The sequence below is a fragment of the Globicephala melas genome, chromosome 2 (genome assembly GCF_963455315.2).
Source record: "Globicephala melas chromosome 2, mGloMel1.2, whole genome shotgun sequence".
NCBI lineage: Eukaryota > Metazoa > Chordata > Mammalia > Artiodactyla > Delphinidae > Globicephala > Globicephala melas.
In genome coordinates, this window is record NC_083315.2 from 61,443,321 (window position 1) to 61,462,420 (window position 19,100).

General features: G+C 36.9%; 1 protein-coding gene and 1 non-coding gene across 12 annotated transcripts in view; one reads left to right on the plus strand and one right to left on the minus strand.

Moving 5' to 3' along the window:
• NEO1 (neogenin 1) overlaps positions 1 to 19,100 on the minus strand; it is a 242,625-nt gene that overhangs the window by 71,595 nt on the left and 151,930 nt on the right. The window lies entirely within an intron of this gene.
• Positions 419 to 525, plus strand: LOC115862967 (U6 spliceosomal RNA). The gene has a single exon (XR_004043329.1). It is a non-coding gene; the product is annotated as a U6 spliceosomal RNA (small nuclear RNA).

The window sequence follows — 19,100 nt, forward strand, 5'->3', positions numbered from 1 at the left end:
CAAAATGATGTTATCTGTAGAGAGTTTTACATATCATACTTCAATAATACTGTTGAAAAGAATGAAACGGTTTAGACTGACTAGTTGCAACAATTAAACAATATTTTTTTCTAGTGTGAAACAGCAATAGTTACTGAGTCCTAGGACTTCTCTGTTGCTCAAAACACCTGGGCTTAAAATCAACCTATCTGAAGTCATGACAAAATTAAAATGTCCAGAAACTACTCAAAGGTTTCACAGGTACCAACTGATTATCAAGGATCCTAAAGCATAAGTGAACTATACAGATATCTAGGCCAAATGTAGTAAAAAATCTGTTACTTAAAAAAAAAAAAAGGTCTGATTATATTAAGAATTAGGCTGGTGGCTTTTCCTTCTGCCACCAGAGTTCGTTTGTGAAAATAAAAGATCTGATGATGTGCTCGCTTCAGCAGCACATATACTAAAATGGGAACGATACAGAGAAGATTAGCATGGTCCCTGCAAAAGGATGACATGCAAATTCGTGAAGCGTTCCATATATTTAAAAATTCTCTAGAAGGGATCAATAGCAGAATAACTGAGGCAGAAGAACGGATAAGTGACCTGAAAGATAAAATAGTGGAAATAACTACTGCAGAGCAGAATAAAGAAAAAAGAATGAAAAGAATTGAGGACGGTCTCAGAGACCTCACGGACAACATTAAACGCACCAACAGTAGAATTATAGGGGTCCCAGGAAAAGAAAGGGGCTGAGAAAATATTTGAAGAAATTATAGTTGAAAACTTCCCAAATATGGGAAAGGAAGTAGTTAATCATGTCCAGGAGGCAGAGAGAGTCCCATACAGGATAAATCCAAGGAGAAACACGCCAAGACACATATTAGTCAAACTATCAAAAATTAAATACAGGGCTTCCCTGGTGGCGCAGTGGTTGAGAGTCCGACTGCTGATGCAGGGGACACGGGTTCGTGCTCCGGTCCGGGAAGATCCCACATGACGCGGAGTGGCTAGGCCTGTGAACCATGGCCGCTGAGCCTGCGCGTCCGGAGCCTGTGCTCCGCAACAGGAGAGGCCACAACAGTGAGAGGCCTGCGTACCGCAAAAAAAAAACCAAAAAACAATTAAATACAAAGAAAAAATATTAAAAGCAGCAAGGGAAAAACAACAAATAACACACAACAGAATCCCCATAAGGTTAACAGCTGATCTTTCAGCAGAAACTCTGCAAGCCAGAAGGGACTGGCAGGACATATTTAAACTGATGAAGGGGAAGAACCTACAACCAAGATTACTCTACCCAGCAAGGATCTCATTCAGATTTGATGGAGAAATTAAAACCTTTACAGACAAGCAAAAGCTAAGAGAATTCAGCACCACCAAACCAGCTTTACAACAAATGCTAAAGGAACTTCTTTGGGCAGGAAACACAAGAGAAGGAGAAGACCTACATTAACAAACCCAAAACAATTAAGAAAATGGGAGGGCTTCCCTGGTGGTGCAGTGGCTGAGAGTCCACCTGCCGATGCAGGGGACACGGGTTTGTGCCGTGGTCCAGGAAGATCCCACATGCCACGGAGCGGCTGGGCCCCTGAGCCATGGCTGCTGGGCCTGCGCGTCTGGAGCCTGTGCTCTGCAACGGGAGAGGCCAGAGCAGTGAGAGGCCCACGTACCGCCAAAAAACACAAACAAACAAAAAGAAAATGGGAATAGGAACATACATATCGATAATTACCTTAAATGTAAATGGATTAAATGCTCCAACCAAAACACACAGACTGGCTGAATGGATACAAAAACAAGACCCGTATATATGCTGTCTATAAGAGACCCACTTCAGACCTAGGGACACATCCAGACTGAAAGGGAGGGGATGGAAAAAGATAATCCATGCAAAGAGAAATCAAAATAAAGCTGGAGTAGCAATTCTCATATTAGACAAAATAGACTTTAAAACAAAGACTATTACAAGAGACAAAGAAGGACACTACATAAGGATCAAGGGATCGATCCAAGAAGAAGATGTAACGATTGTAAATATTTATGCACCCACATAGGAGCACCTCAATACATAAGGCGAATACTAACAGCAATAAAGGGGAAATCAACAGTAACACAATAATAGTGGGAGACTTTAACACCCTACTTTCACCAATGGACAGATCATCCAAAATGAAAATAAATAGGAAACACAAGCTTTAAATGATACATTAAACAAAATGGACTTAATTGATATTTATAGGACATTCCATCGAAAAACAACAGAATACACTTTCTTCTCAAGTGCTCATGGAACATTCTCCAGGATAGATCATATCTTGGGTCTCAAATCAAGCCTTGGTAAATTTAAGAAAATTGAAATCGTATCAAGTACCTTTTCCGACCACAACGCTATGAGACTAGATACCAATTACAGGAAAAAATCTGTAAAAAATACAAACACATGGAAGCTAAACAATACACTACTTAATAACCAAGAGATCACTGAACAAATCAAAGAGGAAATCAAAAAATACCTAGAAACAAATGACAATGAAAACACAATGACCCAAAACCTATGGGATGTAGCAAAAGCAGTTCTAAGAGGGAAGTTTATAGCAATACAATCCTACCTTAAGAAACAAGAAACATCTCAAATAAACAACCTAACCTTACACATAAAGCAATTAGAGCAAGAAGAAGAAAAAACCCCCAAAGTTAGCAGAAGGGAAGAAATCATAAAGATCAGATCAGAAATAAATGAAAAAGAAATGAAGGCAACGATAGCAAAGATCAATAAAACTAAAAGTTGGTTCTTTGACAAGATAACATTGATAAACCATTAGCCAGACTCATCAAAAAAAAAAAGGGAGAAGACTCAAATCAATAGAACTAGAAATGAAAAAGGAGAAGTAACAACTGACACTGCAGAAATACAAAGGATCATGAGAGATTACTACAAGCAACTCTATGCCAATAAAATGGACAACCTGGAAGAAATGGAGAAATTCTTAGAAATGTACAACCTTCAGAGACTGAACCAGGAAGAAACAGAAAATATGAACAGACCAATCACAAGCACTGAAATTGAAACTGTGATTAAAAATCTTCCAACAAACAAAAGTCCAGGACCAGACGGCTTCACAAGTGAATTCTATCAAACATTTAGAGAAGAGCTAACACCTATCCTTCTCAAACTCTTCCAAAATATAGCAGAGGGAGGAACACTCCCAAACTCATTCTAGGAGGCCAACATCACCCTGATACCAAAACCAGACAAAGATGTCACAAAGAAAGAAAACTACAGGCCAATATCACTGAGGAACATAGATGCAAAAATCCTCAACAAAATACTAGCAAACAGAATCCAACAACACATTAAAAGGATCATACAACATGATCAAGTGGGGTTTATCCCAGGAATGCAAGTATTCTTCAATGTATGCAAATCAATAAATGTGATACACCATATTAACAAACTGAAGGAGAAAAACAATATGATCATCTCAATAGATGCAGAGAAAGCTTTCAGCAAAATTCAACACCCATTTATGATAAAAACCCTCCAGAAAGTAGGCAGAGAGGGAACTTACCTCAACATAATAAAGGCCATATATGACAAACCCACAGGCAACATCGTTCTCAAAGGTGAAAAACTGAGACCATTTCCACTAAGATCAGCAACAAGACAAGGTTGCCCACTCTCCGCACTCTTATTCAACATAGTTTTGGAAGTTTTAGCCACATCAATAAGAGAAGAAAAAGAAATAAAAGGAATCCAAATGGAAAAGAAGAAGTAAAGCTGTCACTGTTTGCAGATGACATGATACTATACTATACACAGAGAATCCTGAAGATGCTACCAGAAAACTAGTAGAGCTAATTAATGAATTTGGTAAAGTAGCAGGATATAAAATTAATGCACAGAAATCTCTGGCATTCCTATACACTAATGATGAAAAATCTGAAAGTGAAGTTAAGAAAACACTCCTATTTACCACTGCAATGAAAAGAATAAAATATCTAGGAATAAACCTACCTAAGGAGACAAAAGACCTGTATGCAGATAATTATAAGACACTGATGAAAGAAAATAAAGATGATACAAATAGATGGAGAGATATGCCATGTTCTCGGATTGGAAGAGTCAACATTGGGAAAATGACTATACTACCCAAAGCAATCTACAGATTCAATGCAATCCCTATCAAAGTACCACTGGCATTTTTCACAGAACTAGAACAAAAAATTTCACAATCTGTATGGAAACACAAAAGACCCCAAATAGCCAAAGCAATCTTGAGAAAGAAAAACGGAGCTGGAGGAATCAGCTTCTCTGACTTCAGACTATACTACAAAGCTACACTAATCGAGACAGTATGGTACTGGTACAAAAACAGAAATATAGATCAATGGAACAGGATAGAAAGCCCAGAGATAAACCCACTCACATATGGTCACCTTATCTTTGACAAAGGAGGCAAGAATATACAGTGGAGAAAAGACAGCCTCTTCAATACGTGGTGCTGGGAAAACTGGACAGCTACATGTAAAAGAATGAAATTAGAACACTCCCTAACACCATACACAAAAATAAACTCAAAATGGATTAAAGACCTAAATGTAGGGCCAGACACTATCAAACTCTTAGAGGAAAACATAGGGAGAACACTCTATGACATAAATCACAGGAAGATCCTTTTTGACCCATCTCCTAGAGAAAGGGAAATAAAAACAAAAATAAACAAATGGGACCTAATGAAACTTAAAAACTGTTGCACAGCAAAGGAAACCATAAACAAGATGAAAAGACAACCCTCAGAATAGGAGAAAATATTTGCAAATGAAGCAACTGACCAACGATTAAGTTCCAAAATTGATAAGCAGCTCATGCAGCTCAATATCAAAAAACCAAACAACCCAATCCAAAAATGGGCAGAAGACCTAAATAGACATTTCTCCAAAGAAGATATACAGATTGCCAACAAACACATGAAAGAATGCTCAACATCATTAATCATTAGAGAAATGCAAATCAAAACTACAATGAGATATCATCTCACACCGGTCAGAATGGCCATCATCAAAAAATCTACAGACAATAAATGCTGGAGAGGGTGTGGAGAAAAGGGAACCCTCTTGCACTGTTGGTGGGAATGTAAATTGATACAGCCACTATGGAGAATAGTATGCAGGTTTCTTAGAAAACCAGAAATAGAACTAACATATGACCCAGCAATCCCACTACTGGGTATATACCCTGAGAAAACTATAATTCAAAAAGAGTCATGCACCAAAATGTTCACTGCAGCTCTATTTACAATAGCTAGGATATGGAAGCAACCTAAGTGTCCACTGACAGATGAATGGATATAGAAGATGTGGCACATATATACAATGGAATATTACTCAGCCATAAAAAGAAACGAAATTGAGTTATTTTTAGTGAGGTGGATGGACCTAGAGTCTGTCATACAGAGTGAAGGCAGTCAGAAAGAGAAAAACAAACACCGTATGTTAACACATATATATGGAATCTAAAAAACAACAAAAAAAATGTTCATGAAGAACCTAGGGGCAAGGCAGGAATAAAGACGCAGACCAACTAGAGAATGGACTTGAGGATATGGGGAGGGGGAAGGGTATGATGGGACAAAGTGAGAGAGTGGCACGGACATATATACACTACCAAATGTAAAACAGATAGCTAGTGGGAAGCGGCCGCATAGCACAGGGAGATCAGCTCAGTGCTTTGTGACCACCTAGAGGGATGGGATAGGGAGGGTGGGAGGGAGGGAGACGCGAGAGGGAAGAGATATGGGGATATATGTATATGTATAATTGATTCACTTTGTTGTAAAGCAGAAACTAACACACCATTGTAAAGCAATTATACTCCAATAAAGATGTTAAAAAAATACACTTTAATTATAAATGAGATTTTGTTTAAGGCCTTTTATAGATACTGAGATACCTGTTCTTTTTGGGTTTTTTTCTGTGATGTAATATTTTATGTTACATCAATTTGTGTTAATGTTGAAATGTACTCATACTCACCTCCTTGGTAATGTATTGTTGTTATTATCTTATTTTGCCACTGTATGTGTTTTGCTAAGATTTTGTTTGGGATGCTTATATCTATGTTCATTCAAGAGGCTAAACTTTTATTGTATTCAGTTTTGGTCAGGTGTTTTTATTACGATTAAGCTGGCTTTCTAAAAGGACACGAGAAATTCTCTATTTTTTCCGTGCTTTGCAAGAGTATAAATAATTTATATGAGAGTAATATAAAAATTATCCATAAAGCAATTCAGATCTGGAGCCCTAATGGGGAAGGATATTCATCAACAATTTAAAAAAATCATGGTTGTTATATTCAGATTTTCTACCATTTCTTGAGTCAGTAATTATTCCTTAAAATCATTCATGAGAATTTAGATCAATATAGTAAAGTGAGCATGCTCATTACCTTATGGGGAGGAAAATAAAGAAAAATGTGTAACAAGTGTAACAAGTAGATCAGAAATGTTGCAGAATGCATGAAAGCAAGACAGAAGAATAGATCCAGGGAGCCAAGTGCTACCCAACATGCTGTAGGGCAGCAGTCCCCAACCTTTTTGGCAGCAGGGACTGGTTTTGTGGAAAACGATTTTTCCACGGAAGGGGGGCGGGTGGTTGGGAGGAGATGGTTCAGGCAGTTAATGTGAGTGATGCGGAGGGGCAGATGAAGCTTGCCTTGCACGGCCCAGGGGTTGGGGACCCCTGTTGTAGGAGACACTGTCGCAGAGATAAGCGTGGTCCCGTGTAGTCCCAGTGCCACAGTCAACAGGTGGGTATAAAAAGTGGAGGAGTAATTCCTCAGGGTGCTGAAATGGGAAGCAGTGCTCAACCTCCTCCCTCTGCCCCTCCCCCACACACTGCTTGCGGTGTGGCCCAGCAGTGGGAAGCCCTCAGAGGTTCTGGTTCACAAGGGGCCAGTCCACCCCACCCGGTAACCCTATCGGTGACCAAACTACACAGAAAATCATAGGCAGAGAAAAAGAGCGTCTTACAAGCCTTGCAAAATATGAATTCGCTGTTTTTGTAGGTTAGAAAATAGTCAAACATCCGTAATAACATTTGGTTAACCTGCTTTGAACCACCAGGAAAGATCGATACTTAATTGCATTAAAAGAAGGAACAATATCCACAGGTAAAATTGCAAAAAGAAACAAAACCAGCAAAAAACACTTTTCAGTAAGTAAAATTAATATTGTCAGTGATGATCAAAAAGACCACTGCATCCACAGAAAAGAATCAACTCGACTTCTGCCTTAAGATTGAAATTTCTTCACAGAAAACCTCTTTGCCAATACCTAAAGAAATGAGTAAAAATTAAGAAACAAGCTACCTCTCTCCCATTACAAAATGTATCAGGAAAGAAGGAAGGAAGGGAGGGAGGGAGGGAGGGAGGCAGGAAAGAAGAGAGGAGACCTAATTCAATTTGAGCAGAGCTGGGGATAAACTTGACTGCTCCTATGTCTGTTTCAATCCCTAGAAACCATTCTGGTGAAGAGCCATAAACCTGAGAAATTTTACTAATAGTCCCAAGTCTGGAGAGATGAAAACTGAGGAGGAAGCTTTATCTTTTGACTTTTCTGATCAATAAGTAATAGAAATTACTGGGGAGCAGTGAAAGCATGAGATATATTGCTGGGTGGCCTCATCCAATTGCCAGAGTAAAAACACTGATGATAGAAAAGACTTTCAAGAATGAGCAAAAAAAAAAAAAAAAAAATCTAAAAGAGTAATGTGAAAAGTATATTGGTGTTGACTTTTAGGAAGGTGAGTTGCGACCCTCTATCAAACTAGAAATGATAAATCCTTCCAGGAATTTATGCTAAAGAAATACTTGCACTTGTGCCGAAAGATGCAGTGATGTTCAATTTCCATGTTGTTGGTAACAGCAAAGTTGCTAACATCCTAAATGTCCATCAACAGAGACGTGGTTAAGTAATTTAAAAGGCTACCTTCCCAAGGAACACGGTGAAGCTGTAAAATTGGATGAGGTAGGATCCACATGTCAACACTAGATTTACCATCAACTCATTTGCTTAAGTGAAAAAGGAAGTTCCAGAGCAGCATGGATAATATTATCTCACAGGTAGATTTTCCCATATGACACCGAAGACATAAATACACACATATGTAAATGCCTCAGTGGGGGAAAACAATGAACACTCTACTCTTGGCAGTGGTTATCTTTAAGAAGAGTTCAAGAGATATGGAAAAGGGGATTTCTTGGTTTTGCTGTACTTAATTGTTTCATTTCTTTCTATGACAATATGCTCATGTTTCACTTGTATAATATTTGCTTAATAAACATAAAACATGCTAAAAAAAAAAAAAAGAAAGAAAAAGTTCTGATGATCACATCACTTCCCCAAACTACCTACAGAATAAAGTCCAAACGCCTCAGCACAGTGTTCAAGGTCCTCTACAGATTGGTCCCAATCAGCTTTCCAGTCTCATTTCCAGGACATGCTGTGCTCTAGGTTTGCCTGGTTACTGAACAAGAATGGACTTTCCAGGTCTGTACCTATGTTCACACCACTACTAGGTTTAGAGCTATGAACAACATGTAAATCGGACTCGAGTCAAAGACAACTGGGAAATTTGTTTGAGAAACGGTATTATACCTTGAAAATCTGAACATCAAAAATGCTGTTAGCTTTGACCTGCTGCTCAAACGCTTGGCAGTAGCTTCACGCTGGCACTTTCACTGATACCTAATGATCTCAATCAGCTCTTAAGTGGAACTAACTGAAGTGATCTATGTGAGATCCTGAAGGATTATGTTTCTCCTGATCTAGCTTTTTGTTACTTGAATTAATCATCAGAGCTACTCTTCATTTTTCATTTGAAAATAAAAGGATTTGTCACTTTTCATTTGAAAGTGAGAAATCACTTTCAAAATCCAGCTACACTGTGGCTGATGGCTCCAGTTTAATGATACATTAGATCTGTGACAAAGTGTCACTTCTAGTAGATTATAATTATGAGCTTAACCAGTAGATCTATGCACTTAAAACAGTTTCTAGGTAGAGATCATTAAATTCTGTGCTGGGCATGCTGCTCTCGGTTAAGTGGATCCAGTTATCCTAATTTGACACCCACTCATACCAGCCAAGTGAGCTGTGAGCAGGCACATTTAAGTTTTCTTTTGAAACTGTTTTGAAATTTTCAAGACTTGTTTTAAAAATTTGTTTCTTTTTCATAATATTTCTTTGAAGACAGATTAGTTTTAGAACTTCTTTCAAAATCTTCTGAACTCCTTCAGAAGTTACGAAAGTATCTTGGGGAAAATGTCTCTTTTGCTGCCCCCACATTTCCTTGTGTAAAGGAATTACTTTGTATTCCCCAAGAACATTCACAGCAGCATTATTCAGAATTCAGTGTTCAGAACTGAGTCAGATTTACATGGTGCTTACTGCTCTAAACATAACAGCGATGTGATCACAAGTACGGTTCCACAGAGCATTTCTTTGTGGAAACAATCATATTTGGAAGACTGTGGAGATTGGCCATGCTTATCAGCATGTTGAAGACTCACAGCAATTTTGTAGGAGAAAAACCGGTTCAGTTTGTTAACCTGGATTTCTCATTCTTATTCGATCATGAAATCCCTTTTCCCCCAAACAGTAATCCAGTTTGGGCAATCCTGAACTAAATGATACGTGAGCTAGTACCTAGCAGAGAGATCCTTTACAAGAGCCCCTGCTTGAAAACCTCCAGTCATTGTTCAACTGCTTCGGTAGATAATCTATTTCATATGTTTTTATTTAAAAATCAAAATGCGATAATAAGCTTGTTATAAAAGTTATTTAATACATTACATAAATATACAAAGTATAAGAATCAAAGTTTCACTTTTCATCATCTCCAAAATACCACTGTTAAAAGTCTGGTGCATGTTCTTCCAAATATTTTCCTTTTCATGATACACTTATACATACACATAAGTATGAGAATGAAATTATACCAAACATGTTGCTTTCCAAACTGCTGTATGTTATAATGTGTCTTTAAGAGCTTCCCATTAGTATATATAAACAGACCTGAATATTCTCAACTGCTGCATATTATTCTAAAATACAAATACATCACAATTTTATTCATCATTTCTTTATGTTGCTTACATTTATGCTGTTTAATTAATTGAGGCTACTATGGGCAATGTTTCTGTAAACTTTCTTATACATGTATCTTTGTGTACAGGTATACACATTTCTGTAAGACAAATTCCTAAAAGTGAAAATGTCAAGCCAAAGGTTTGTAAATGTGAAAGCTGAGAGATGAAGGTTATTTTGGCTTCAGTTTTAGGACAAAGGGTCAAATACGTTTCTGGGTCCACCACTTTATTAAAATACCCCAGACAACAAATAGGACAAGAAAGAGGAACACAAACTCCATTTTGGACGAAACTGAGTGATATCTGTAATCCCAACCCAAAATATATGAAAAAAGAAGGGAGAGAGAAGAGAAGTAAATTAATTAATGGAGCAAAGTCAAGGTAAGTGCCTCCAGAGGGACACACTGATGAGACTCAAACCAACCGACCTTGAGGAACTGGCAGCACTTCAGAAGACAGGGATGATGTGGAGGTAGAGGACTTAAGAGCTTTTAAACCTCCAACTCACCCCTGAAGATGGGAGGTTTACACTCAGGAGAAACTAAATCGGAGAGGCTGTGGGCTCAGAGGAGACCATCAGAGGGATTAAGACCACATACTAAAAACATGGAACTGCCTATCTCCCTCCTCAACAGGTTCCAGTAGGTTGGCAACCAGGTAGGCTTACTATCCCTAGGTAGAAGACTGAAGCATCCCTCTCTGGATAAACTGAGCAGAAGCAGAGAAGACTCAGAAATACTGCTATCCGGTGAGGTCCCAGCAACAGTTACAAAAAAACTGGCTACCCAATTATTCTATGATAAAGTTCAGCAGTTAAAAAGCTTTACTCCCAAAATGGAAAACAGGATATTTACACAATCTCAAGGTGTAACACCTAAAATATTTATTAATTACAAAGAGAAAAATAATAACTTCCCAATGGAGAAATCTAGCAGAAACCACCATAACTACACGATCAAGTTGACATTACCAAATAATAAGACATATTGATATCATGTACCCCTGATTTGGATGTATTGAAAAGGGCACAGCAATTCTGTAGTATTTGTCCCCCAAAAAGTCCATACCTTAATATAATCATGAGAAAACACCAGACAAATGCAAACTGAGAACATTACACAAAATACCTGACCAATACTTTTTGAAACTGTCAAGGGTAGGACAGACGAGGAAAGACTGAAGATCATTTGCAGATTGAAGGAGACTAAGGAGATGTGACAACTAAATGCAATATGTAATCCAAAAGTGGATTTGGAACAGAAAAAGGGCATTAGTGGAAAAACTGGTGAAATCAGAACAAACTTTGTAGTCTGGTTAATAGTTAACCAATGTCTTTCTTAGTTTTGTTTACAGTATCAAAGTTATACAAGATGTTACAGTATCACAGTTATATAAGAAGTTAACATTAGATGAAGTTGGTGAAGACTATATTATAAGAACTCTGCACAATCTTTGTAACATTTTTGTAATTCTAAAGTTAGTTCAAAATAAAGTTTTTAAAAAGGCCCATTTATATAAACAGAGCTTTCAACACTTTTTAAAATACCATATTTTCAAATATGAATGAATTTCCAAAGACCACTTTGGCAAGTATTTGGGGGAAGTTCTCTTATTTGATCAAATTTTCCCAGTTTTTTCTTCTGTTCCCTTTATAATATGGTTCCAGAACCTTTTTATAAACTCTCAAAATGAAGTTGCCAAAACATACACAAAGATACTATATATTTTTGTTATTGTAATAAAAATTAAGAAAGCTTCCTGGCATCCATATCACACTGATTAAATCTACAGAGCCAGCAGTAACCTAAAAGCCATATGATTTCTCACATGTGGTACTAAGAAGAGCTTATTTCACTATCCTATACTGCAATTATGTAACTATTTAAAATTAATTATATACTGCTTGTACAGAGCTATATGAAAAGAATGTTCTGTGTAGAGCTGTGTTAACAGCGATTATATTAACATTAACTTACATGAACCTTTAGGCGCAGTTCAACAAGATAGTTGAAAAGAGAAATTTATATTTGTTAGCATCATTGCTTTTCCTTAATTCTGGCAAACTTCTGCTCCTCCAAGGGTTATTTCAGATATCATATTTTTCCATACTAGAATTCCCATTTAGTTCTTTTTTACATTTCCATTTCTTTTGTGTGTGTGTGTGTGTGTGTGGTTTGCGGGCCTCTCACCGCCATGGCCTCTCCCATTGCGGAGCACAGGCTCCAGACGCGCAGGCTCAGCAGCCATGGCTCACGGGCCCAGCCGCTCCCCAGCATGTGGGATCTTCCCGGTCCGGGGCACAAACCCGTGTCCCCTGCATCGGCAGGCGGACCCTCAACCACTGCGACACCAGGGAAGCCCTACATTTCCATTTCTTTACTGAACTACCGTTTGTTCCCTCACTATGTTCATATTTTCCTTTATATCTTTGAACACATTTATAATAGCTGCTTTAAAATTCCTTGTCTGCTAATTTCATCATGTCTTCCATTTCTGGGTTTGTTTTCTACTGATTGACTTTTCTCCAGATTGTGGTTCACATTTCATTTTCCTTTTTTTTTTGGCCAGTCCACTAATTTTGACTATATGCTAGACATTGTGTATGCTACCTGTTAGTTGTTTGAATTTTGTCATTTTCTTAAGGAGAGTGTTGAACTTTGTTCTGGCAGGCAGTTAACCCAACTTGTTCCTTTCAAGGTGTGTTTTAAGCTGTTAGGGTGGTTCTACAGTAGGCTTGAACCTAGAGCTGTATTAGCCCTATTCTTAAAATACAGCCTTTCTATAGTATCTGCTGAATACCTGGTGTGTTTTGAGATCTCTCTCTACTCTAGTTGAACAGAATGTGAATATTTCTCACCTCTGTGTATGCTCCAGTAATTTTTCAGCTTTCCAGTAGCTGTTCTTTCCTTAGTAGGTGTTCTTTGTCTGGACTGTGGAGAGTTTTGCTCTGTTTATGTGCAGCTTAGTATTTAGTAAAAGACTCAAGGGGAACCCTATACAGTTTTCTTGAGCTTCTTCGCACATCTTTCTTCTCTCCAGCAGCCTGCCCCACAAATTCCACTACCTTTCTAGCCCTAAACTCTGTTCTCTGTCTCCTTAGCTCACTGAGATTGCTAACCTGCCTGCTCCCTTCTCCCAACCCTGTACTCCAGTCTGGAAAGTGCTTCCAGGAAGAAAGCTGGGGGTCATCTCTTAAGGATTATGGTCCTGCATATTTTCAAATGTCTAGAAACATTTATTTTGTCCAATTTTCTAGTTGTTTACATGAGGAAGGCCAGTCCAATACTGGTTACTCTGGAATGCATACTCAGAAAAGTATAACTTCCAAGTACTTTTAAAATATTACAATAATACCATTATATCAATACCCTTTCAAAGAACTGTAATTTAAAAAACCCACTGTATTAAAAGCATTTCTAAGCTCTGATCATTATAGGAAACATTTATGTATTTTTACATTAATTGTTGTATTCATTTGTTTCCTTTGCAGGAACTAATATCTACTACACATTCAATAAATATTTGCTCAGTGACTGAATAAATAAAAACTAAGGAAACACTTAAGAACAAAAATATGTAATTGTGGGGATATGAAGGACTTTAACATACACATTTACATCATAAAGAAAACTTTTGAAGCTGAATTTATAAAGAGGACTTATTTAATTTATGTGAAAATAAAAACTTTTAACTACACAAAGCTAGGCAGTTTCCCCTAACATTCTAATCTAAGTAATTCTCTTATTAGCCAAAAAAAGCCAAAATGTTTGTGTGTTTATAAGTAAACATATGCTATTCAACTTTCAAATTAATCTCAAATTATTTTTCTCTAATTGTTAAAAGTTTCACCCAACTTCTTTGCTTTATCAAATAAAAGTTACATGTATTCAACACTCAATTTCACAAGATAGGTCTTCAAGCTTTCTTATTAGTAAGTAGTTTTGAATTCATATAACGTTCCACAATTCCAACTCCATTACACCATAAGCACAGTAGTTGGCCCAGGATAGGGTTAATGAAATACTCAATGGTTGTGCTAATGAAGCCCAACCTGCACTCTGGATTCCTGAACAAAAGCAAAATTGTTCTATGGCTACAGGAAATACTTCTCATCCCAGTCAGGTTCCTGGGAGTGGATGAAGGAGTGACCAGGATGAAAAGTATCACCACTTCAAGAGCAAAACCAACAAACAGCTGTCCTAATGATGCATGAGGCACTGGATTCTTGTAAAAATGCAGTTCATAATTTCTCAATTTTTCAATAATTCTTTTTCTTCCACCTCTTGTCTTACCTTATACATTAAGTCTGGCCTCCAAAAAAAAAAAAAAAAAAAAAAATGACAGTGAAAGCATCCTGGCATTTCAGATAGTAACTATAAGGTAATGTCACCATAGTACCATTGGGCCAAAGAGATAAGCTATTTTTATAACTGCCATTGGAAAGTCAATCGAAGTTGCCATATGTCCTTGTCCTGTTCTGAAATTATCATAAAAATATATGTATGAATGTTCAAGTATCTCAGTGTTCATCCTTAAAATTTCTCTACCGGGTCCTACTCCACAATTCTAACAGAGAAGTTCATTTTCCCCCACTGTAGATACCTCAAACAAAGCAATCAAAAAATCTTGAAAGCATAGAAAAACAACGAGAGTCCAATAAAAAAACAATCTGTTCCTTCAGATTAAAAACATTCAAATGAAGCATTTACACTCAATTGGGGAAACGACAATTATACGAGACTATTAATCACAACACTTTATTAAAAATAAAAACACTGACACAATGTGAAAAGAGCTGCAAATTATTTGCTCCTGAGAGTAATCTGTCACATAAAGGAGCCACTGAAAAATATGTGGCAGTTATAATGAGTTCAAGGCTGTATACTGGTTGTTCCCAATGGTATCTCTCAACAGATTAGGCATATTTCATGAAAGCTCATTAGTGAGAATCATAAGAAAAAGATTTCTCCCCCCTTCTCAAACTAATACAATTCACTGTTATTTTCCAATTTAAAATATAATAACATTGAATTAAAGAAAGCTAAAGCAAAGGAGTAATGCTACATAATGGTGGTGACTTAGGCGCAGCATCCTCTTGTACTGTCACAATCTGATTTATAAACATCTGCTTTCAAGAGACTCATATAAAGAAATAGCTGTAGCTCCGCTACCTATTGCCCTATCCCATTCTGCTGGATGCCCCCACGTGGGAGTTAGTGTGAAGAATCTTAAGATTTTTATAGATTCTAAAGGTTCAAAGTACAGCTTTAAAAAATAGAGGCAGATTTTAGTTGAAAGTAAGCAATAATTTTTTAAACATAAAATTCTATTCAACAGTAGAATGGGACGGATGTCTTGTGAGAAAGAATTCCCTATCACTGGAAAATAGTTAAGGGTGACTGTAAAAACAATCACTGTATAGGTAAAATTTGTAACTCTAAAGTTCTATGAATTTCTGAAACAGTAAAAAATGGTCTTCCCAATAAATCTCAAGGATTCTATGCTTAACATATCACTTGTTTGAAATGGTACAATCTGATTGTTATGTACTATTAAAAAGATACTTTATAATCAAATTGCTTTGTGAAATTGTGACATGAATTTAAGAATTCACAAATACATACTATTCTCCTTCTGGGTTTACTGTGACAGAAACAATGATTTATTTGATGCCACTTTTGATCTATGAATCATGTTCCATATTATGATTCATATTATTTAACTTCTAGAAGCAGAAATCAAAAGGTTTATTTCACACTCAAACAACTCCCAAATATCTTGAATCTCCTTGATATATTTATGCAAATTCAGATACCTTTATCGATACCAGTATAATGAGGAGCCTCTAATTAATTCTAAAACTATTTGTCATTTCCCGAATATTCATAAATATTAATCCCAACAGCAGGATTAAAGCAGATATGCTCATGATCCCTACTCATATTAAATAAAATCCACACAAATACTTATAAGTCAACAACCTTGATGTAGAAATTGATTTAAAAGGATCCATTTATAAATAAAGACACAAATTGAACTGAATAAATACACATTATTTATTAATAATATTTACCAAAATGGTACATATCAGGCAATGCTGGGAATCATAAAGATAAATGACACAAATGATAGAAGACACAAATCCTTTTCCCAGTGGTCTTACAGTTTAGTAGAGAAGAAATTGTATGCATCAAATGACTATATTATGTATAAAGTAGGAAGTAGACAGTGCTAGGAAGGAGATCAAACAAATGTAAAATGAGGTAAAAAGTAAGATCTATTTTTGCTGGAATATTGCCAAGAGCACTGCAGCTGAGGTGGCATTTAAAACTGGATCTTAAAAAATATACAGGATTTGGTCCTGGTAGAGGGAATTTTATCTTATGAATAAAGCAACTTAAGTGATAAACTATAAGGTAAGTAAGGAACTGAACTTAATTGAGCTTGGTGGGGTAGAAGCTATACGTCCACAGAATTACCAGTGTTTAAAATGGACCTGTCAGTCAGAAAGGCTAGGTTCATATCCTGGTTCTCACACATACATTAAATGTGTTATCCTGGGCAGGTTATTCTGTGGTTTTTAAACTTCATTTTTCTTAAGTATACATACAAATAATAACAACGTCCACTTTACTGTGTTGATGTAAGGATTAAAAGAGATAATATATTAAAAGCATTTAGCATGTTCCCTGGCACAGAGTAAGTGTTCAATTAATATTAACTTACTATTATCAATAGTAATAATTGATCTATTTTGTTAATTGAAAGATATTGGGACAAGTTGAGCTGAACACACATATCTACCAAATATCTTCCAACCAAAATCCCTTGAAATTACAGAAAAAACCACTTGAATAAGAAAATATGCCATCCTTAAAATTAAAATGTTGAGGAATTCTTAAAAGATAGAAAGTGGTTTGGTGAAAACAAAAGAATAGAGAAAATCTACAGCCAAACCTCGCAGAGGAGAAAATAATTTTCAAACGAGCACGAAAGAGCAAGACCAGACATGTTCCACAGATTAAAGACATGAGAAAACACGTGGGTAATTAAGTAAAAAACTATCTTGGAAATACCTTGGCCAGATATGTTTTCTCTTCTGCTCACACCAAGCCACATATTGCCCTGGTTCTACCCTTGATCTAAAATGTTAAAACCCCTTCCCCAAGGAAGAAACTTTTTGAATAGACTCTACATAGGTCAACAACAGGCAGATAAGGATAAAGATAAATACGTATAGAAAGCTAAAGCATCTGGAAATAACACAATGAAAGAAGTTTACGAAACTCAAGAAGTAATAATCAAGGGAACAGAATAAATCGGCAAACAGGAGAAAACTTTAAAAGATGTTAAAGATTTGGATACCATAAAACAAGAACAAGTCATTATTTTAAGAACTTTTAGATATCTTAGAAAATAAAAATAAATGCAGGAGAGATGTCTGGTTTTGGTTCTGGCATATAAAGAGCTTGAAAGTCATCATTCCTGTCCTTACAACACGAAAAAGCTGGGGAGACTTACAATGAATTACTTTTCTTGGAATTTCCGGGATTACAAGGCAAACTGCTGCCCCCAAATCTGGTGAGACAGGTGCATCCAATGACATACAGCAACCATGGAGGTTGAGAGGAGACTAGTGTCAGAAAAAGAAACTTCTAAGGGCCACAGTCTTAGTATTTTTATGGGCCTTCCCTATAGGAACTCTACCAGGTTCTCACCAGGAGGATGCAAAAAAGATCCCCTCCTGCCTCAGGCAGGGGCTGTGAAGGAGTAACCAACCATTGTGAAACATGCTGAGAGCCTTTTCCGTAACAAAAGCCTACTTTCTAGAGGAAAAGATTTTGCTGGAGGACAATTCTGAAACCTTTATTTCAGTTGGAGAAAAGGAAGTTCTACCCTCTCCAACTTCTTCTAGCTTTCCTGTTTCACCTAAGGGGAGGGAGGGAAATACAACAACCAACAGTCAACATGGGACAGAACTTCCATGTAGACTGGGAACACTATAGGCAGGGAAGGAAGAAGCAAGGAGGAAAAAGCTATACCACTAGAGAAACACCTGTGAAGGTCACAGCCATGAGACACAGGCCCACTTAAAATCTGAGACTTAATCAAAAGATTATAAAATAATGGTCCTCCTTCTCCACAGCGTAACATCACACAAATGAGGCTCAGGTAAAACAGTGGATTACAGGTGAAAGAACTGCAAGAAACACTCTCTCTGAGGAACAGAAAATAGGAAAGTTTCAAAGTCAAGAGTAGAAGCCAAAAAAAAACCAAGTTTGCCTTGGAATTTGAAGCGTGTTACCTGTAGCTACAACAAACATTAAACACAACTCAACTCCTAACCAGATTAACATAAATTCTCACACTAAAGGCCTATTCACCTTAGTTCCCATTACCTGATACAAAATGCCCAACTTTCAGCAAGAAATTACAAGACACGCCAAAAGACAAGGAAAAAACCCAGTCTGAAGAAACAAAACAACCCTCAGAACAATGAACACAGATGTTGGAATTGCTGGGTAGGGAATTTGAAATAACGATGACTAATACACTAAGGGCTCTAATGCATGAAGCAGATAACATAAAAGAACAGATACATAGGCAGACAGACAGAACTCTAGGCAGATAGACAGAACTCTAAGAATCAAAAGGAAACGCTACAAATAAAATACAGTAACAGAAAAGAATGCCTTCAACAGGCTCATCAGTAGACTTGATATGGTTGAGGAAAGAACCAGTCAACTTAAAGATAGGTCGAAGAAAACGTCCCAAACTGAAATGAAAAGAGGAAAAAACAAAACAAACAAAAAATCCAGAAACTGTAAGATAGTATCAAAAAGTATAACATATGGCTAATTGAAATGCAGAAGAAAGAGAGAACGGAGCAGAAGAAATATTTAAATAATGCCCAAGAACTTTCCAAAAACTAATGACAAAGACCAAACCACAGATCCAGGAGGCTCAGAGA